Source organism: Neopelma chrysocephalum, unplaced genomic scaffold, assembly GCF_003984885.1.
Source record: "Neopelma chrysocephalum unplaced genomic scaffold, ASM398488v2 Primary Assembly neopelma1_59, whole genome shotgun sequence".
NCBI classification, from domain to species: Eukaryota; Metazoa; Chordata; class Aves; order Passeriformes; family Pipridae; genus Neopelma; species Neopelma chrysocephalum.
In genome coordinates, this window is record NW_020897714.1 from 18,951,715 (window position 1) to 18,974,405 (window position 22,691).

General features: G+C 48.9%; 1 long non-coding RNA gene across 1 annotated transcript in view; it reads left to right on the forward strand.

Annotated features, from left to right (window-relative positions):
* The window catches only part of LOC113966066, a 49,336-nt gene that overhangs the window by 2,842 nt on the left and 23,803 nt on the right, over positions 1 to 22,691 (forward strand). The window contains exon 2 of the long non-coding RNA XR_003533699.1: positions 13,425 to 13,605. This is a non-coding gene — a long non-coding RNA (uncharacterized LOC113966066). The remainder of the gene's footprint in view (positions 1 to 13,424; positions 13,606 to 22,691) is intronic.

Genomic DNA, 22,691 nt, shown 5'->3' on the forward strand with positions numbered 1-22,691 from the left:
CTTGGGAAAGGGGGGCATTGGGAGGTGTAGTTTTTGCGGGGGGGGGGGGCAGATTGCAGTTAAAATCGGAAAGGTGAAAATCACGGGGAAGGCAGAAGGGAGGGAAGCATAGCTGTGATGATGTCTGTGATGTTTGTTCTTACCTGGGTCATGTCAGAAGCCAGATGCAGCTCCAGGCAGAGTGCAGCTGCCTCATCTGACCCTGCTGAAGAGTGGTGGAGAGCACTACCCACCTGGGAAAAAAGTTAGTGGTCACATCAAGGCCTGTTGAAACCTTCCAGTGCTGTTATCAGTTGTGTCAGAAAATATCAGCACATTTGCTGCAGGAGAGACACCTGGCTGCTCTCTCCCTCATCCCAAATACAATGTTTTTTTTTCCCTTGGTCCTGTGCGTGGGCCTGGGCTAAGTTATTTCTTTTATTAGTGTGGGGTAGGGCAGAAGACATGCAGGGAACACCTGTGTCCTCACACTCTTGTGAACTGATGAGGGGTGCCCTGCTCTGGTAAAGGGATGTGATGACCACAAAAAACACTTGCAGTCCTCACCCACACCTGGGCACCAGAGTGGGACAGAGCAGCTTAGGTGCAGAGCAAATGTGCTCCAGCAAAATATCCACTTTTTCTGGGAACAGGGGATCTTTTGCTTTTTTCCTCCATGGAAGAGCAGAGCTGTCCTGAACAGTGATGGATCCCCGGGCTGCCAGCACCTATGGGGAAGGCTGGAGTTTCCTTGACAGCTCTGCAGGTTCTGCCAGTGGGTATTGTCCAGGTTGATCCTGATGCTGTTACAGTGGGTGCTTGAGCAGTTCTGAGGGGGGAGAGCTCAGTGTCCCCCAGTGCCTTTCCATGTGGGAAGAGGGGTGAAGGAGAGCATGGAGAGAGCTACTGAACACATGGGAGCCACTTCCCTCACCAGGGAGGGAGGTTGAAATCCTTTTTATGGGCTGGAAGAGGAGGGTGCAAAACTCAGAGAGCAGACAAAGGGGCTGTGACCCACCTCCAGCCCTTTCTCTGTGCTGGGTCAGGATGGGTTTCTCACAGCTGTGAACCAGATGAATGCTGTATTTAAAGCCCCAAATGAGTCAAACTTGGCATTTTGGAGGTGACAATGACTGTGGGACTGCTGTTGTGTTTGCTTCAGCAGTGGGATGGTCTGGCAGCAGCTACAGCTTCACTTTATCAGAGCTGCATTTGTGCCCTGGCTTTCCTGTGCTCCCCAGCTGGTGCCTTTCTTTGCCATTCCCTGACCTCCTCTTTAAGGTCTCCCGGGTACCTCAGGGGTACCTAGTCATTGCCTGAGATGAACTGTTTTCCTCACCAAATAATTTTCTGTCACTGAGGAGAAATGACCTCATTTTCTCAACACTCATAAGCCAAGAGGAAACCCAGTTCCAGCTGACCAGCTGAGGTACAGAAGGAGGGAAGGGCAGTTGTCACTCTTTCCATGGTATTTAAGAGGTGGGAAACAGGCTACCAGGAGTCAGGTTGAGATGAAGACAATGGATTTCATCTCCAGATGTTGTTTCTTGCAGGGGAGTCTTTAAAGGTTCCTGGGCAGCACTGGTTTGGGTAGTCTCAGTGGCTACATGGTGCCTTATAGCAGCCAGTCTGATAGCAGAGAGATGGAGCAAATACAGTTGTGAAGAAGGATCATCAGTGACATGACACAGGGAGGGGGGTCACAAAGTAGGAGGAGGGATCCCTAGCTCTGCCACAACTACCCTGTGGGGAGTCCCTTTCTTCCCCTCTATGCTCCTCAGCTCTCACCTCACTTCTGAATAGTTTTGGTGACAAGGTAATCACCATGGAAGGTGCTGTAGATACGAAGACTCTGCCTCAGTATGATGTATGTGATACCAGTTGTCTTAAAGCAAGGTGTCATATGTTTGTATTCATTCTTTCTATGGCTTATGGGCTCAATCTGTAGACCAGATGGGTCAGAACTGCCTGTGTATTTTTAGGTTACTATGAGACTCCATAAGCTATCTTTCCTCTGGGAGCATTGGTTTATGCATGTATGTTTGTGAACAGGGAAAGCACCATTTTGTGCTAGAATTGGTCTGTCCTGTCCTTTTGTATGTACAGATCGTGTGTGCTTGCCCAAAGTCTGCATGCACATGTATGTCATTCCTGCCTCATCTGTATTATCCATGTGTTCCCGTGTGCACTTGTGTACGTGCCTGTGCGTGATGCAGGTAATTGTATGTGGATTTATTCATGGAGTGAGCAGGTGTGTACGTGTGCGTGTGTGTATTCACCTTTCCATCTCTTGGGCTTGATGTCTTTTCTTGAGGTCCGTGAGTATATAAGTGTGTTTGTAGTTGTGCTCCTTGTTCAGCTGCAGGATATCTGTCCTACCTGCCCATGTATCTTCTTCTCCCCATCCCTCATGAAACTGCTTCTTCGTCTCCCTAGGGAGATAGCCTTGAGTTGTATTACCTGGTACCACATATATGAGGTGAGCTAGCTTTCCTGGCATCCATGTACTCAAGTACATCCAGAAATATCAAGCCTTGAAGCACAAGGGAGACTAAATTCATGTTTTTCCCAAGTGAGACCAGTCTGGAAAATCTGGCATTCAAACCTGAGTGCTATACTAGCTGAAGGAGGGTGATAAACTGGAAGGAATTCAGAGAAAAGCAATGAAAGTTATGAAAGGGCTGAAAGTACTTATTTATGAGGAGACAATAAAAGAACAAAATATGTAGAGCTTGACTAAATGATGATATGTAACAGTTAAGATGTATTTGAGGGCTGTAAACACCAAGGAAAGGAAGACACTGTTTAAGATGGCAAAAAATGGGCAAAGTCAGAGGTATGGGATGAAGCTGAGAGGAGAATATTTGTCTGTCTCTTAAGGATACATGCAAGCTTCCTGTTGTGAGTGCTTAGACCAACTATGAAATAGTGTGGCAGGTTTATGGAGACACGACTGCTTGTTGCAAGGAAACGTGGTGGTGAAAAGGGGTGAAAGGAACAAGCTAGACTCTGCCAATGGTGGAAGTGGAGTGATCTACAAGGCCTCTTCTTTATATGCAGCATTACCAGGGAAATATTGAGACATGTTTGATTGTCTTTCACCTTTTATTGATTCCCTGTCTCATGGCTGGGAAGAACCTACTGTTGTTGAGGGAGCAGAGAGGTGATACAGGAGGAATGAGTAAACAGAGTCTGATGAAGGTGGAGGACATTATTCCCCTCCATCTCTCCACCTCTGGCTCGAGAGGTAGTCTAGGAAGCAGTCTTGTAGGAAGTGCCTGTGGGTGAAAAGGGGCTTTGCTACAAATTTTTAGGACAGTACAGACTGAACCTCTCAAAGCAAGGGGTTGACAGTGGGGTCAGAAGGATCAGACTTCCCTCCTCTAAATTCCTAATCACAGATGGTACAGAATTGGGACAACAAGGTCAGAAGGATTAATACCCCTCCTTTTTTTCCTCATTGCAGTCATAGGCCAGGAAAATTGAGTGAGATCATAATAAAAGGATTAGTGTGGAGAGGCTGCCATGAATAGTGTGATAGACAGGTCATGGAAATGGAAGGGAATTCAAGGGGGTTAGACCTGTTACAGATGGTTTGCTGAAAAAGCTCTGTGTTTATCAACAGGCAAAGGGGATTTGGTCTTAAAAAAGTCTGAAATGAGGCATCAAGTGGGCTAGGGCTCAAGCAGAGATGTTATTCCTAGCAAGGATCTGTATGGAATGACTGGTTTAAATGACCTCAGACCTCCTTCAAGCTTTAGGTAGAAGGAAGAGAAATCCTTCTTGGAATGGGCTCTGTGTTTTGCTCCCTTGTCTGTCCATCTCCAAAACGATGTAATGCACCAAAACGATACTATTACTCAGACCTACTCTTTGTCCATGACTTATGGGTCAGTCTGGCTTTGGAAAGCCACAGGAATATCAAAAGGACCCTACTGAGCCAGGTCTGAGATCCTTCCAGTGCAGTATCTCCAACTGTGGGTTGAAGAGGGAAGGGCATACAGACAGGAAAACCATGTAACATCACTTCCTCTGAACACTCTTTCAGCCTCCAGCGATGTGTGTCTGAGGGACCTGGTGCTAGAAGATCTGTTGTACACTTCATAGTTGTCAATGGATTTGTTTCTTCCCTGAATTCATCCAGCTAATTTTTGGAATTGGGTAAAGTTAGGGTCCTCAGAATCTCATGGTAGGAACTTCTGCAGCATAAACATGCAGTTTGTCTTGAACCTGTAACTTTCTGAATACATATCCTGACCCTTGATTTTTGAGTGGGAACATACAGTTAACACCTCTCTCCTCTACTCTTCCTGTGTCATCTGTGGTTTTATAGACCTGTCTCACTTTATGGTCTCTGCTGTCTCTTTTCCAGCACCCCTTAACCTTTCATCTTTCTGCATCTGTCAGCTGCCTCTTTCTTGGCTACAGTGGTGTAGCTTTTAGAACAGGACATGGGGCATTGCTAGGTGGGAAGCACATCACAGCAATGAGTTGCACCCAGGTTCCCACGCAGGGGAAAACATTTCAGTCAGCTGCACTGGCATGGGGTAGGAGGAGATGAAGAAGCTGGGCAAAAATTCTGAAACCAGTTGAGGGTGCCCTTGGCCATCAAGGCAGAACTGGGCAGGCTCTTATGAGGCTTGAAAAATAGGAAGGGGATCTTCCATGATCTTCCCAGGCACAGAGGTGACACTGACAGTTTGTTAGTTTCCCAGGCTCTCCTTTCTACCCTTTATAAAGATGGGTACAATGTTTCCCTTTTTCCTAGTCACCTGGGACTTCATCTTCGTGCCATGACTTTTCAGATGTCATGGAGAGTAGCTTGGCAACTATATCAGCCAATTCCTTCAGGACTCTAGGATGCATCTTGTCAGGCTTCACAGACTTATTTGCGTTCAGGGGGTCATGAACCTGAACTTTACTTACAGTGGAAGCACTTTGCTCCCCCAGTCCCCATCCTGCTGTCCATCCACTCAAGAGGTGTGGGAAGAGATGTTGCCATTGAAGACTGAGACAAAAAAGGTTGTTGAGTACCTCAGCCTTCTCCTCATTTGTTGTTACCATTTTTCCAGCATTGTTTATCATTGTTTATCTCTAACCTTCCTTTTCTGGTTAACATACCTGTAAAAGACGAATGAAAATGAACATCAGCCATCTTGTGAGTGGTCTTCAACCGAATAGGTTCAGAGGGAAAAAACAGGCTCATGCCAAGGAGTAAAAGGCCCTGGTGGGGTGCAACAAATATTGGAGGGTACAGGGAAAGAAGAAGGTGCCCTCAGTAGTCCTTATGACATTTCCTACAAAGGAAAACTGTTTTGAGTAACCTTTGAACTAGTGGCTGTATGGGACTGAGGGAAGTGGTGGGAAGTCTCTTCAGATGCAGTCAAATGTGACCTGGGCGAGGACAGGCCGCAGAGACAATGAGGGACAGCACTGACAAGAAGGGGAGGAGATGAGGGGAGAGGTCTGGTGTGAAGGAAGGGTTAAGGGGTGAAGGCAGAAAGGCCTGAAAAACATCAGACAGAGAGATAGTAATGACGAGCTCTCTAGCAGGCACTTATAATTTGAGATTTCAGTCAAGTCCCCCATTGTGAGCCTCTCACAGGGCAAGGAGCTCTTCCCTAGTCCCAGTACCCTGCTCCCAGCCTGGTCACACCATGGGAATGTGCTACTGCCTCGCTTTTCCTTACAGACCAAGGAAGGTGGAGGGACATGTTATATAACATTGTGTGCGTACAAAGCTTTTCCACATATACTCAAGTGTGGAAATGGCGAGGGAGAAGTTATTTCTTCTTTCTCCCCTCTCACTTTCAGTCCTTTCTTTTGTTTTGCCTCCTCCCCCAAGCTGGTTGTAACCTTTCTTTCCATCTCTGTCTGCTCACCTAGCACCAGCTGCATCCTGTGTCTCTGTTTGTTTTCCTTTAATCCACGCAATGGATCAGTGACAGACCCCACTGTAATTTTTTAAATCAAAGCCCTTTATCTTGAATTGAGCAAGGTCAGGGGAAGCTTCTTAAGGCATCTTTTTATTTTCTATCTCTGCCTCAGAGCAACTTAAAGGATGGCTCAACAGGATTAGTAGAAAGCGCAAGATTGGACAAATGGATTTGGCAGGGGCTGGCTGGTGGGCCTGGGGGAGTGGGAGCTTGCTGTGCTGCAAAGTGGAAGAGCTGGGCTCTGCTCAGGGCCTCCATCTTTGCCTGCTGTGCCTCTGGGCATGTGAAGGCAGCTGGGCTGATGCTGAGTGCAGTCCCGGGAGAGAGCAGCCTGGCCTGAGGCACTGCTCTGCACTAAGCAAGGATACTTAGCACTGGTCTGGTGCTCCAGGGCCCAGGCACAGGGATATCACCCTGTGCTTCAGGGATGGTTGCCCCCAGTGCAAGCCCTTCCTCAAAGCCTGGAGGGACACACTGATCACAGTGGAGGTATGTACAGCTGGAATAGAACAGGTCAGGCCTCAGGAACAAGCCAGGATGCCATTCCATGCTGTTGCAGGTCCCCAAGGCAAGCTTCTCTCTTCGTCCTCAGCCTGCTGGCTGCTGCTGGAGGTGTGAATTAGCAGTCCAGAGGTCCTGTCATTAGGCTCTGCTTCCTTGGCTTGGTTTTTCTGCTTCCCTCCTCCCCTGTTTTGTCTTATGGTTTTGCAAGTTCATATATTAGAAGAAAGTGTCAGACTTACGATCTCTCCTTGCACAGCTGAGGCACAGTGTATCTCCCTGACCAGTTTGTGCCCTTTGCTCCCCCAGCCCCTCGGTGCTGCTGGCAGCATCAGTCTTCCCCTCCTCTACCCAGGGTGTCTTCTCCCCAGGGAACAGCTGTCTCTGCCTGGGTTGGGAGAGGGTTTGCGCCAGGCTGCCCCTTCACCTGTGATGACCAAGCTGATTTGACCGGCTACCCGTGCAGCCAGCCACCAGCCTGTCCCAGAAGGGACTTGTCCCTTCCCTACCACCTTCAATCTGCACCAAGTAGGAGCCCCCATCCATTTGTTCTTTGGTCCCACAAGTGACTGCTTCTCTCCTTCACCTGAACTCCCTCTGTCCTGTCCTGTATTCTCAGCATACTGGGACTCAGAAAGGAGATTCAAGAGGAGCATCTTTCCCAGCTGCAGCCAGTTCCTACAGCCTGTTCCCCATCAGACAGGCAGCCCCTCCTTGCATGCAGTGTTCAAGTGCATACACCCATTGTGTTATCCTACGTGCACACATACAGCAGCGTGAATCGAGCATGCAAGGGAATAGAGATTCACATAACCTTGCCCTTGCTTTCCCAAGCCTCCCAGAAAGATGGGATGGCTGGATTAGCCAGAGACGTGACTGCTCCTTCCCAGTGAAAGGATTTCCCTCACAGGACTTGCCACACTGTAGTCTTCCCATTAGCAGCCCCTCTTCTCCCAAGCATATGAATGGTCTCTCTGGGATCTCGTTTCCTTTCCATCGTCCTCCTGTCCCAGCCTAACCGTACGCCTCAGGGTTTGTCTCCAGTCTGGGGCACCCCAGCCCCTCAGCATGTGCTGCCAATGGGGGAAGGTCATGCTGTTTCTGCACAGAAGAGGATTTGCATGCATGGTGGGGGAGAGACAGCCTGGCCTGTTTATTCCTAATGCTCCATATTATCTCCATTAATAATGCCACCTCTGCCTCACATGCTAATTAAAGCTCAAGATTGTTAATGTAATAGGGAATTTGGGCAGAGACCACACAAGACTGGCTGGATTAAGTTAACCTTATGGACTGTTAATGGATCTCCTGGAGGGGCATTTCTGCCTAATGAGAATCCAGCTTGAATGGTAATCAGGGGCTCACTCTCTGCATGCCTGGTGGGGCCTGGAAAGCTAGTGGAGCTGCAGGGCAGGATGCAGGAAAGGCATCGGCAGGAGCTGCTCATGAAGCTGAAGAGGGCTGGAGGGAAAGACCTCAATGTGAGGGAAGAAATGGGGTGAATGAAGTAGCAATGCTGTGGTGCTGCACAGGGGAGAGCCCCAAACAGGCTTTGAGACTGGCTTTGTGCTTTTTGTGGCGGGCATTTAAATACCACGACAAAGAGCTATTTTTCTGGTTGTGATTGCCAGCAGTGAAAAGGTCACCCAAACTGTGTTAGCCATGAGCAGGACTCCTCTCTAGGGAAAAAACCCCAGCAAGATCCTGACCTGTCTCCTGGACACCTGCACTGTGGGTCATGACTGCTGCTACACAGTGGGTCCGAGAGCCAGAGTTTCCCAGTCTGTCTTATTGTACATTGTGGAGAAAACATCAGGGAAGAGATCTGGCACTGAGCACTCTTATGTGTAGGGTGAAAGGCTGGGTTCAGAAGAAACCTGGAGACAAATTAAAGGGGCCAAAATAGAGCTTAGAGGCTAGGCTTTCAGTATCTGGATTGGGTGAAGTTTGGTAATACCACAGATCCAGGATTGCAGTTGAGGAAAAACAGATGATGTTTAAGTGTTAGGCTGCATTTCAAGGCAAAACTGTATATTCCTGGGCCTGGATGAAACTGGGTCTTTCTGGGAACCCATGAAGTCTTATAGGGAAGGTGTGCATATTTTCACAAATGGCTACTGTGTACTAGTTTTGTTTTCCAGAGGGAATAGGTGTGAAGTGGGATATAGGGCAAAAGCAAAGCCTGAAATGGAGGCCAGTTGTTCACATTTCAGTTTAGGGAGTTGAGTACTTTACATCAGCCCCAGAACAAACAAGTAGAGGTGTTTGGGAGGAAGGTAGTGATCTAGAGAACTGGTTAAAGGAATAAAGATATATCTTTGGGGTTTTCATCTTGCTCAAGTCCCACTGCCCCAGGAGGTGCTCCAACTGGGCAGACTCCATGCTTTGGAACCTAGCCTGAAAATTGCTCAGTACATGCAGGATCTGGCCAAAGATTTAGCCTTCTTATGGGAGCAATGACAGAGCATCTAAGACATGTTGCTTTGGCTCCAGAGGGGTGAGTTTGAGCTGTGCTGACTGCAATTAATGCACAACATTTCTTACACCAACCCCAGCTGTGGGTGATTCTGGCTGGGGAGCTGAGAGTCAGGCAGGTATTGTTGCAGCTGCAGCAGCCTCTCTCTACTCCATCTATAGGGACTGTTCTAACTCTCTTACCTTGAGTTGCCTTACCTGAGGTATGTCAGCTTGAGATGGCCCATGGCTTCGATGCAAGATGTGAGTCTGGTTTGTAGTGCTTGGGGAGGTTGGGGGTGAAAGTTTGTGGCTTTGGGTGAAGGTCTGTGAGTTTGTGATGCTGTACCTGGGGGTTAGAAAAAGATGACAAGGACATGGAAAGGGAATAGGTCCGGTTCTGGTTGCCCAGTGAGGTTTTTTTTCCTCTTTCTGGCTCTTGGTACTGGAAAATACCAGGGAACTGCAAAGAAAGGAGTTCCCTCGCTATATGGTGTGTGGGAGTTAGTTCCCAGGGCAGAGCATGCTGCTGCCAGTCAGCAAAGGGACCTGAGGGAAGGCGAGAAAGGAAAAGCAGAGATCAGGAGGAGATGCAGTGCAGGAGCCAGATGGGCTGTTCCACCCAGAGAGGAGATCCCATCCCTGCAAACCTGTATGCTCCCAGGGGTGCATGCAGCACATGCACACTTTCCAAAGTTTTGTGCTGGTGCACAGCATTGCTTTCAAAAGGATGCTCACTCTGCATGTGTGCAGTAACACACTGGTGTCACACAAAAGAGTAAATGCTGCCACACACACAAGACAACCCACAGAGGACACATTGCTCCCTGTGACACCTCACAAATGCACTGCTGTTTTCAGCAAAGAGCAGATTCACGCACACAGACGCTGTTCACCCTGCAGTACAGCACTTGATGCACACATGTACACATGCACATCCTAGACACCGATGCCTGGTGTCCACTGCCCACAGCAGGCACATGCACAACGCCAACACACAGATGCTCACCACAGGCCACACATTCCTGCACACCCATGTGCGCACATGGCACCATATTGTCCATGTTACCCCCTTTCAGCCCTATCCCAGGCAGATGGACTCACTCAGGGATATGTTGACAGACACCTGTATGTTTGTGTCTTCCAGATCTCCCTGCATGCCAGCACAAAACTGGAATGTGAAGGCGAGGCAAAACACATCCCTTTGAGATGAGCAACATGAATACCACACCAATGCACTCATACAAACTTACATATGCATATCACTCAGGTCCTGTTTGCCATGCTTTTGCTATCCCTTTTCCTTTGTTTAGCCAGTCATGGTACTTCTTCCATGCCTCTGAAGCACAGGAGCAGATGGTTTGGAGGTTAGTTTAGGATGGTGGTTACTTTTTCTGCTAGTGGCTCTCTTCAGCTGCTTAGGTCAGTGCTAAGTGTCTCAGAGATGAAGATCCTCCTTGCCTATCCATGCCCAACACCGTTGTGTTACTTCTCAGCCACTATTAGAATTTCTGAGTCCAAATGCCTCTTTGAATTGCCCTCATGACCATACTTTAACCCAAGTGGCATTTCAGGCCATAGTGACTTTTCCAGGTTTGGCAGCATCTGTTAGGTTTGACCAAATGAGGCAACTCCATCTCCATTCTGCTCTATACACATGCCTTACTGAGACCCAAAAGAGTCTCTCTTGTCCCCTTTCAGCATGAATTATTCATCTCCTGTAATGCACAATGGATGTTTGTGGGAAGCGGCATGCAGGTACAATTGAGCACAGTGCCGAGGAGCCAATGTTCCTAGCAAGCTGAAATTGCCTGGGTGCACGGGCCAGGTTTGGCTGAGAGAGAGAGAAAATTTTTACTCCTTCAAAGCACTTCAGAAAAGTGAATGGTGGTGGCAGCAGTGGAGGCAGAGGGGAGAAGGAGGTGTTTTGGGGGGGTTGAGGTGGTGGTGGAGGCTTCCCCACATGTTTCTTCTGGCTCCTCTCATGCTGCTGCATGAACGTGCATGTGGTGCATGCATGGGAAGGTGGGAGTGCTCTGGGGAAAGGTGGGAAGTAGGTGGCTTTTGGTTGTGGAGAGTCGGCATGCCTGAGCAACGGTGGGGAAGGTGTAGTTGCATGCTGAGAGTGTTTGGTGAAGGACTATGGAAGCAGGGTGCTGGGGCACGCAATATGTGTGAGGGCAGGGAGCCCCTGAAAGAGGCTATTGCAATGTATGCTCCACTGACCTACACTGAGGTGTATCCGTATGTGCTCAAAGCCCATGCCTGTCCAATAACACAGGACAAGAGCTTTTGGGACTCCTTCCATATTTCCTCCATGTGGCTGGGGCTAGACCCAACTGCAACAACCCCTGCATTGCCTGTGTCATGCCATGCCTTCCTGTCTGTAAGCTCTTCCTTTTGTATCTGTGCCACCACTGCTCCAGTGATCCCAGGACAGCTATGGACCCCTCCACCACATACCTGCTGTTGCATGCACACCCAGTTGCTCTTCCCCCCTGGAAACCCCATGCTTTCCCATGCCTCTCTGATTTCCCAGGGGCACACAGGTACACTTGCTTGTCCTGATGTCGAACCCTGGTTGTTGTCCGTCACCGCTAGCAGCATCGTGCTGTGACACTACTGAGCTTGTTAAACAAGCCTGGCAGAGTGCTTGCTGTGCTGTCCCTGGTGCCAGGCCGATCTCCCCTCATTCCCTTGCTCCTTCTTACCGACATTGTGTATCTCCTTGTCTTTCCTCAGGCCTGGGGGAAGCTGGTGCCTTCCTGGCCAAATCTCTGCTTCCCATACAGGTCTATGTGCATCTTCACTATGCTTAGGTTTTGCAGTCACATCCCCTGATGTCCCTATCAGCCAATTTCAGAGCACTCGGGACAGGGGGGACTGTGCACTCTTCTTTGCATGCAAATTATGCACACCTAACACCAGAACGGAGGGTAGGAGAAGGGATGAATGTGTATGCTTTTCCAGGATTTCTGCTTCGGAGACTTCGCCCTCAGGAGCTGCAACATGTGTCAGCGGACAGATACATGGGAGATTGTAGAATGGGCAGAATTAGAGAAAGTGCAAAAAAGGGAAAATCTCAGAGATGGAGGCAGTTAAAACAGAGTTGGTGTGGCAGTGGTGCGTGTGTGCATGTGCACCCGTGCAGTTGCACAGAATACAGCTGTCTCCAAAGTTAGTTTCAGCTTCCTAGTTTTCAAGAACGTCTTGTCTTTGATTTTTTTGGGTGAATGATGCTGGCTCACTGTGGTTCACGTGTAGTTTGTGTTTGTCTGCCTGTGTTGGATGTTGATGAGTATTTGTGTTTTCCATGTGACAGAATATGTCTGGTGTTTGCTGGGGCTAGCGTTTAAGACGCAGAAGGATGCTATGCCACTGTGTGGGCTGAGTTTAGGTAGGTAACAGTATCTGGTATGATCAGTTTGTATGCTGCAGGCAATTCGTAAGTAGACTATATTTCTGTGATATGCAGCCAGTGGTGCTTGCTTATGTTCCTGAGTGCGTGAGGATGTTTTATGTGCTCTAATTTTCTTATAAATGTGTGTGTTGTGATTTGCTGGTGCACTGATATAGATGTGTGTGTGTGTACGTGATATTTTATGTTCATAGTCTTTGTTATGAGAGTGGGCTTATTAAATGTTGTGTGTTTGTGCAGTGACAGTTACGTATGAGGAGTCAGGAGTTTGTGTGTGGTAGATATGTTTGGGTATTCAGTGTGTATTTGTGCAGGGATCGCTATTTGCTGTGCCATGTAAAAATGTTTTTGCTGTGTACTCATACGAGTGGTGGAACAGGCTGGGTGGAGCTGATGTGGTTGTGTGATGGTTGTCTGAAATATCACATATGCATCTTAATAGAGATGTGCAACCTTGTAGGTGCGGGATGAATGTGAAGAAGAGAAGCACCTCATCCTTTAGAGGGACTCTGAATTTTTAGAGGTTGTACACAAGGTGGTGCATGGCGGTGTGAAAAGACCAGTGAGTGTGAATATGTGTATGTGTGTGTGTACAGCGTGTGTGTTCTGAGTGTGAACAGCATCCTTGCAGGGGGGCATGCCTGGGTGATGTGAGCAGGGCTGGGAGGTGGTGTGTCTGTGTGCGTGCAGCCGTGTGTGTAGGCACACTTCACCTTCTCCTCGTGCGGCTCCGTCAGCACCTTACCCTACACTGGGTCAGGTGCTCTCTCCTTTTTGTGTGCAGTGGGACAACCAGGCTCTTAGGATACCGGCCAACCTCTTCCTATCCTTTAAGTCTCCTTCCATCTGGATGTCTGTCTGCTCTGCTGCCTGTGTCCAGTTGTCTGTTCCCCTAATCACCGATACGCCCTGACTAGCTCACACCCCACACTGCCTGTGGACTCAGCAGCTGTGCATCTCTCTGTCCCTCCCACACGCACACACATTCACACGCACACACACACCCTGGATCTTCATCTGTGGCATATTCAGTTGCCATTGGAAACCTAAGAAAGAAGTGAATCTACCCTCCAAGTCTTAAGCTGGTGGTTTTTTTCCTTTTTTTTTTTCCCTCCCCTTTCCTCCTCTCCTCACAGAAGGCAAAGTCGTTCGCAATGAATCCATGGCAGCTTCGATCGAGCGGTGAGCTGGAGCACCTACTCACAGGCCACTCCTTGATGTGACTGAACAGAGACCTTGCCCAGCACTCGCCGAGGAGAGCAGAGCCCCGGATTTACCTCCCGCGCACCCGGGCACCCCCAGTGCAGGCACTGTGAGGTAAGCCAACCTCGGCACCTCTGCCTGCGCCTCTCTTCATCCCTCCTTCTCTCCCTCTTGTTGCTTGTTCCCCAGAGGTGTGAGGGAGGGGAAGGGCAGGGGTTCCTGCTATGCTGTGAACAAAATCTAGGTTTTCATCAGCACCCTCCCCACAATGGAGAGCTGCTCCCTCCTCCCTGAGCCCCTTTTCTTGCGGCCCTGCAGGCGCGTGCAGGGAGGGGTTGTTTGCAGAGCAGCCGAGGGAAGCGCTGCAGGTCCCCTGCACGCAGTCCTGAGTGCATTCCGCCCCTTTCCCATCCCTCCCTTGGCACACACCTGTCTGCTCTTCTTCATTCGTCATTTTCCTCCACCTCCCCTATTTCTCGGGAGAAGGGGCGGCCGGGCTGACTCTGCTGCAGCCTGGCCAGCAGCATGGCTGGGCTCTGCAGCCCTGGCCTGGGTCCCCTCAGGGATGCAGCTTGCAGCAGAGCAGGAGTGGGCATCATGCTACTGGGAGTGGGGCATGCAGGGGAGAATTCCCCCTCCCTCCTCATCTCATGGATATTTTGGGTATTCCAGTTCCCCACGGAAGATACTGGCCTCCATTTCCTAGCCAGGTACCTCCTCTGAATACACAGCCCAGCCTGGCATAGCTTTTAGGATGATGGGCACGCTCTTTGTCACTGCTGTCCCCTGGTGCTCCTTTCCAGCTGGAAGGGATGTTTTCCTACTGGAGACGGTGTGTTTCATAAGCTGGGAACGCCGTGTGCCCTGCATAGGCAGTGAAGGGGCCCTGTGCTGAGCCTGACCCATTTTGGGGCGCAAAGCTCTTGGGAGCACCTGAAAGGGCCTCCTGCTGCCCGGGGCTGCCCTCAGTGCCCCTTTCCTCAGCTCCTCTGCAGGGAAGGCAGGAAGATCAGCTGCACTATTTCCATGCCATGTCTCCATGCTGCTGGAGCTGCTGCAGTGTGGGAATGGAAGGGGAGTGGGAGCAGCTGTTTCTCCCATTGCCTGGGCAGGCCCAGACGTGCTGCCAGTCCTCGAGGAGCACAAACGTGCCTGGAGATGCCTTTCCCCAGCATAGACCCTAAAGAAACGAGCTGCTGACAAGGCAGCGGGCAACCTCAGAGGACTGGATTTTAGAGGGGAGGTTTGGGAGTTTGCAACCAGCCAGGCTGTGCTTTCAGGTTCTGCATAGAGTCTAGAAAAAAACAGGGGTTTCTGAGTCAGATTTTGGGGGCTGTTGTGTTTCTCTGAGGGGAAGAAACTGGCAGGGTCTGTGTTGCTGTGCAGCCCTGGCAGTGGTGCTGGTGTGGTGTCCCCTGAAGGAGGTGATGTGTTGCTCTCCTCCTGCCCAGGCCCCACCTGGTGATGCTGGCAAGGAAGGTGTCTTCCAGGGCACGTTCCAGTGCATCTCCCCGCTGACACCACAGGACCCTGCTGTCAGTTCTTCACAACTACAATTCCTCAATCCCCCTGTCCAACCACCGCAATCCCTACCCTTCCACATGAACTGCTGCCTTTTAACTTCTCTTTTGTGGCACTAAGGTGTTTTTCTTCCTCTTTCGGGGTACCCTGAGCCCTACTTTTCGCTCTTTCAGCATCCCTTCCTCACTTTTCATCCTTTGTGACTCCCATGCTGGCCAGGACCAGCTTTGGTCAATCTCGGGAAGGGCTGACTTTCCCCAGTGGGATTGTTTCTGGATGCTGCTGCCAGCTGACAATACTGTGAAGTGATCTTTTCCCCTGTGGTTCACACCCTATGGTGTGTGCGCGCGCGCGCGTCTTGCAGGTGACGGAGTGACTGTAGCATTGTTGATGTATCACTCTTCCTCTTGGCTGGAGCTTGGCAGGGAGTGTGCCCAGGCAGTCATACTCAGTTTTGTTGTTGGGGAGTTTGCAGAAAGCAAACTCTTCCCATATGGAGCCTCGGAAGTCATTTGGCATTGGTTAAATTCCTCAGCCCTCTCGGGACATGGCTTTGGCACTGACACAGGATGGACATGACAATAAATCCAGCTCTAGGGAGCTTGGTACTGGGTCAAAACTGCTGCAGCTACATGGTAGAAAATGCTGATCCAGTATGAATTCACTCTGCTGCTTCAGATTTGTTTAGAAAACAATGTTGGCTTAACTCTGTACTGGCAAGGTTTATGTTGTGTTGGGTATTATCTGTCTGCACAACTCTAGCTTGATGCTGGCTCTAGTGTTGTTTGTGTGCCACATCTGGCACACACTCCAGATCGTGTGTGCTCTGGCTAATCTGACAGATGTAATTGCACACTGCAGCCAGTCTGGTTCAGTCCCTCCTGTCAGGCAAGCCAGTTTGAAAGAGGGTTACATTACAGTCTGGGAGCAAGCCATGTCCCACACCAGGCAGCTGCTTTCCCCTCTGAGGAGTAAAAACAGCTCTGGTCTCCCAGGTGCCTTGAGAAGTGATGCACGGGGACGCAGAAACCTACCTCTCTATAACTCCGTCTCTCCTAGCACCACCTCAGGTCCAAGGAGATCCTAGAGAGATAAATATGTCCTCTGGGTGGTGGTCACATCTCTGGCTGGCTCCTCCCAAGGGTTTTTGAGCTGTGTTTCCACCTCTGCTCTGGAAAGCCTGTGTGCAGGGATGAGAGGAGGGCACCAGCTTGGAGGAGGGAAGGCATTGTGCTAAAGAGGAAGGGGAGGAAAGCATTGTCCCAGCAGGAGGATGTTGTTCTCCAGCCTTGACCACTCCATAACCCCATGGCCAGTGCACGTGGCCTGGGAGAGGCGTTACCATTCCTCATAGGATCATGTAGGCAGAAAATGGGGCTGCACCACGAGCGGAAGCTGAGACAGCCCCATTTGAAGCAGGTGCTCATTGGGATAGAGCATGAGTACAAACCCTTTTCTGCTGCAGGGACTTTTTCCAGATCTGTCACTCAGGTGCTTGTCTTGCTGGGGGAGGTAATTTTGTTTGAGCTGAGGGGCTAAAGGGCAGAAAGGTTCCCCTAATGCTTGTGTGTGGATGTGTGCAAGTTTCTGGTGATTAGGAGGAGAATTTGTTGATCAGGTATAGCAATCCAAAGTGTTTTACTTTAAAGCCCAGAAAAATGAACTTTCGATGGTTCGAGTCAAGAGGTGACACTGTCTACCAAACCTTGTTGCTAAGGACTCCTGACTCCTAATTGTAGTGAACTCTCTCACTTGTCACCATACTGTGCCTCAGTTTCCCCTACCTTTACATGGGACAGGCTATAGGCCCAAACACTGGGGGAGAAGAGAGGGATGGAAAGGAGGGATGTGAAGGCATGCCCAGTGCTTCAGGCTGCACAGAGGGATGTTGTGGGGAAAGGGAGGTTCAGCCTGTGGACTCTGCTGACATGGCTGAGTGCTGTCGTTCGCAGCGGGCTGGATGCCGGAGGAGAATCCATAATGACCAGGGGGCCGTGTGCCAGGGCCAAGGCAGTGATTCACTCAAGCCTCTGTTTGTTTGGGAAGAGAAAGGGAGTTTGTGGCTTGTCACTTCAGAAACAGAGTAGAGATTCAGTGGTGAAGGACAGGGTTCTTGGCTGGGCCTCCCCGAGCAGCCACGCCGCGTGTCTGTCTGTGTGTGTGTGTGTCAGGGGACCAAGGGGACCCTGGTACAGGCCATGACTGGCAACTGGCCATCCCTGGCACCCGTCACTTCACCTCCCCCTTGCACCCTCTGCACAGCACCACTGACTGGCCAAGGACAGCCCTGAGATACACACACATGACACACCAGTGCCTGTGAGGAGAGGGAGATGATATAAAGCCTTGCTAGAGGAGAGCTGGATGGGATTCGAGCTGCCTCCCTGCCTAGTTTATCTCGCATGCAGCAGCACAGCATCTGTGCAAGTGTCCATGTTGCTTCATCCCAACCCAAACAGGCACCTTCAGTAGGGCTGCATCTGGTGTGTGGGGCTGGGTCACAGTCTGGGGAGTGGTGCTGGGCTAACTCAGGGGATGAAGAGGACCTCTTTCTCCCCCTACTTCCTCCTCTGTCTCATCCCTGCTGTGCCTCTTCTGATGCAAGTCCTGCCTTGCTTCTTGGAGGTAGAGACCTGCAGGCAATGGAGGGAGGTGTCAAAGAGAGAAGGGAAATTGCGAGACACACAGAAGTATGGAGAGGATGAAGTGTCTGAGAAAGAGGGAAGACCTGAGGAAAAATAGGGCAGAAGCATCAAAGGAAGAGAGGGGTGCTGAGGGAGGCAGAAAGAGAGCAGTGCATGTCCATGCAGTGGCAATGTGGTGTGGAAGTCTTTATATTGATATTACAGACTAGAGTTTGACCTGACCATGTTTGTACTGGTCAGGGATGTAATCTGAAAAGCTGTGGCAGGAGGACCAGCTCTTCACAGTGAACTGCTCATCTTCCATCCACCTTTTTAATCCAGGGAATAGCCAGCCAGAGATTGTCCTGCTTTGAGGTGCTTTCTCCTATGCATGTTCCTCTGGTCCCAATATGGAGAAGGGTGAATGGCTGAGAAACCCCTCCCCATGTCCTCTGTCCTCCTGAGCCTTGCCCAATGGAGACAGAGGAAGTGAGTGTGCTGCCCAGCATGGCTGAGAATTGCCTTGCTCTGTATTGGAGGGATGTTGGTAAGGTCTTAGAGGAAGTCACAGACCTGTTTTTAAATGGCTCCCCAGGAAAACTTATGGCCACATTACCTCACGTACACAATGGCTGCAGGCAATGGATTCAACAAGCTACACGAGGCAGCATTTTTTCTATATATGCCCCATCAACGTGTCCTGTAAGAACTGAACAGCGGCAATTTAGATGAGGGATTTGTGGACATTTCTCTTCCTTTTTTATTAAATATACTTGAGTACATATCTGTCAGATAAGGTAGGTATGCCAGGTCTGTCACGAGTTGGGTAGATTTCATACAGATGTTCTCAGAGTCACTTTTGATGAGGGTGTGGTGGTTTCCAGAAGCTGGAATACCAGTGTTGGCTTGCAGATGGGGTGACAGGTGAACATGTACCCACAGCAGGTTGTGTGTTCACTGTGATGTGTTCACTGAGACATAAAACAGTGGGTGCTTCTCACTCATCTTGAGCTTCCCCACGGACCCCCTGTTGCAGGACCAGTGGTCTGTGTGGCTTGAAGTTAGTGGCATATCAGGCCCATCAGGCTGTGCCCTGATCTTAGCTCTGATGCCTTTTACAGCCAGCCAGCATGGTGCAAGCTATCAAGAACCAGTCCGGCACAAAAACACTCATATAATGGGGCTACTTATTTGAGTTGCCCAGCATTTCCCATTACATTTCATGTCTTGCGGCTGATTCAGTTGAAAGGCAATCACCAGATATAACAGCCCAGCATTGTTCTGCTCACCTTCTGATTTACTTCTTTTCATCCTCGCTGGGTTTCATCTCCTCCCAGGTTCATGCATCCCTCAGCACCGGGGTCACTTTCTTTTTATTGCACCTTAGGCTGTATATAATCAAGCTAGCACTGTTCCTGCCCTGAATCTTCTGGGGTCAAGATGGAAATCACTATTCAGCAAGAGACCCAAACAAATGAGCAAAACTAGCCTGGTTGGTCAGAACAGGGTGGAAGTTATCCAAGAAAACTCGCATTGATCAACTCCAGTCACCTCCTGTGTTTAAAGTGACTCAGTATCTCCATTTTTAGGATGTTGCTGGGAAGCTGAATTCTCTTATGATTTCTCTTGTATCAGCTGTCCCTACCAAGGGTGTTTGTGAGATTCTTTTCCTATATCTGCTTATATGAGGATCTGTTGGAAAACATGCTGGTAGAATAATGGGTGCTGGGACAAAGCCAGTCATGAAAAAACCCAAAAATCACTGAAAAAAAAAAAAAGCAACACAAAACCTCCCCCTCCTTTCACTGAACAATAAGTTATCAAGTCCAGATGGTTAAATCCGAGATTTTGGAAGGAGATTAAGTGATTGAGCTGCTAACAAAAATATGCAATCTCTTGTGAAAAAAAAAAAGCTACTGATTCGGGGAATTGGAGAACACCAAATGTTGTACCTATATTTAAAAAAAGGCTTCAGTGATGATCCGGGGAATTAAAGATCAGTAAGCTTTGCATCTGTATCTGGTAAACTGGTAGGAATGATAATTAAAAAGCAATGCTTGAAGACATCTGGAAGATTGTGGTCTGATAGGGCCTATCCAGCACAGGTTCAGCAGGAGAAAACTGCATCGTGTTAATCTCCTACAACTTTTTGAATGTGCCAATAAAGCAGTGGATAAAGGAGAACCAATTGATATAAGATATTTAGACTTCCAAAAGGCTTTCGAAAGATCCTGCACAAGAGCTACTAAAGAAGCTAAGTAGTCAGTGAGAGACAAAATATTGACATAGATCAAAAACTGCGTAGGAGACTGAAAGAATGAGGGGATTAAACAGTCGAGTTTCACCATGGCAAAAGGCTAATGTGGCCTTCAGGTTCTCTTCTAAATCCCTTGTGATTTACCTTATTGTTTAATGACTGGGAAAGGTGGGAGGAGAGATATGCTGTATGAAAATCAGCAGATGAGACAAAGTTTTTAAGTTGGCTGTGGACAGAAAGGGCTGTGAGAAATGCCTGGGAAAGAGAATGAAGTTAAATGAATGCGCTGTGCTCTGGTGAATGAAACTGAGCACTGAACTGTATGTTCAAAGTCATGTGTGTTGCAGGGCAGAATCAAAACTCTTTACATACCCAAAAGGTCCTGAAACAAGGGTATCAGCCAAATGAAAGTGAGGATGAATGTCAGGGAGCTCTTCGTAGCTCTGCCTCATGCTGTAATGCCCTTGAGCAGGCAAATTAGCTGTTTGGATGCAAAGGTAGTGGGTAGAGAGTGCTCTGGAAGAGCTGTGAGGCTCTTGATACACCTGTAGTGCTGCCTCATTTGGAATTGCATGCTGAACTTGGGTCAGACTGTTTCTGAAGGGATGCTGGAAAACTGAAGGGCCTCTGAGGTGAGACAGAAAGCCTGTGAACACCCCCAGGTGAAGACATGGAGGAGACAGGTTGTCAGTGTCAGACATCGGACTGGAAGTGGATGTTGGGAGAAAATAAAATTATGAGACATATGAGGATATCTGTCCTTCCTTTCCTCATCACATAGGAGTGAAGGAATGCACACTGAAATTAAAATGCATGGGATTCTGGTTCACAGAGTTGCGCTGCAGAGCTCTAAGTCATGAGAATTTGCCAGGTCCAACAATTTCGAAAGGTTCATAGTGGGATTGTGTGTTTTCTGGAGAACAAGAATACACCAATGAGCTTCAACTAATGACAAGGCCATTTTTGAATCTGAACCTTCAGATTCACTCTTCAGAGCCTATATTGACCTGCAAATCATAGCAGCAAATGAGAAAAGTAAGATAGGAGCACATTGTCTCTCATTTGTCTGTTTTGATGTTTTTCCATCTTCTTCCCCAAAAAATCTGGTGAGGTGTTTCCTGAGAGCCAGCACGGACATTTCTCTGACCTAGAATGGTTTTTCCCTAGTGTACACTTTACCTGCCGGGACATGAGCAGTGATATTCTGTTCATGTCTTAGCTCTTCGTAACATTACATATGTTCAAGAGCATCCTCAAGGTCAGGGAAGAATGGGCTCAGATTCCCTTCTAACATAACGTGGCATTATCATGTTGACTTTGAACTCGGTTCTGGTGGAAACCAAACCCCACGCCCTCCCACAGTAAAGCTGCAAACCTACCTAAACTTTTGAAATTGTACGAGATCAGAAACCTAATCTGGAAAGTTCCCAGACATTCCTGGGAGATTGCCCATGCTTCCATCTTCCACCTGAGTTATGGATGCGGGAATCAGGACCAGGATAACAGGGTATCACAGACTTTCCAATTGCCAGGCCAAGCTGGAGCCCAGAATTAAAAATCTGCTGGGGCTTACAGAAGAAGAGAAATCTCTGAGCGCATAGAAGCTCTGAAACCTTATCTGATTATTTCCTTCTTTCTTCAGTGTAAGAACCTGAATATACAAACACCTGCCTCCCTGTCCAACATTTTCCCTACCCAGGATCATGGTCCCAGTTTTTGGGTTTTTTTTACTGAGTTCATGATATAGGTTGTTGAGGTCTTCAACAGCTTGGCTAACTGAGCCTGTTTGATTTCTGGCTATTTGGTGTAGCTACACACACAAATGCGTGTGTAGCTACACATGAATCCCAGACTCTTTGTAAGGATGTCTGCCTCCTGGACAGTCCACGAGGTGTGAGCAGAGTGACTCCTTGCACTTGGAAATGTTTTTAAGCCAGAAAAACAAACACTGAGGATTGTCTTCCCCTGTTGCTCTTTGCTGGATATCTGAGCTCTCTTGTTTTCTTAGAGCTGTGATTCGTTTTGGTGGGTAGCTTGGAGCTACACCCACTGCAGCTGATGTGGATAGAGTAGGAGCAGTCAGGCTTGTGTCCCAGTGCCGAGAGACCTGGGGTCAATATAACACCTTTCCACGTGGTTCAAAGTTGCTGTGAGGCCAGAGGGAACTTTGGCAGAGCTTCAAAGCTGACATCACCACAGCCCCTGCAAACCTCTGGGGTGAAAGCAACACCTTCAACACCTCTCCTGGAATCCAGGAGCTGGGGACTGTCGGGGCTGAGAGACACTGACATCACCCATGCTGCGTGCCAGCAACCCCGAGGCTTTGGAGATGACTCGATCATCACTACTCTATTGTAGCACCTAAAAAGACCTTCGGGATTGAAAGATTGCATCTCTCTGCTCTATAACAGCAGCCAATGAACCTCCAGGGTCAAAGAATAAACACACCATCTCTGGAGTATAATTTAGAAACCTCACTCACTGACTCACAGCTGTCTGACCCCCTCCACCACCACCTTGTCTTGGCACCCAGTCACCTTCTCTGCTGAGGTGTAGAGGGATAATCCCTGTGCTTTTACAGTTACCTGCCTGTGTGCAGCACTGAGATGAGACCACACTATCTTCTCACTTATGGTACTGAGGAACACTGGTGGTGTGATGCATGTGCCAGCCATTTGCTCCATGAAAGCAGCAAGGAAGGAACCACTGCAATAAACCATTTCCTCTCTTAATACAGCATCTGTGAATCTCTGGTACTGCTTTTCTGTGGCAAATGATCTGCTCTCACCTGTTACACA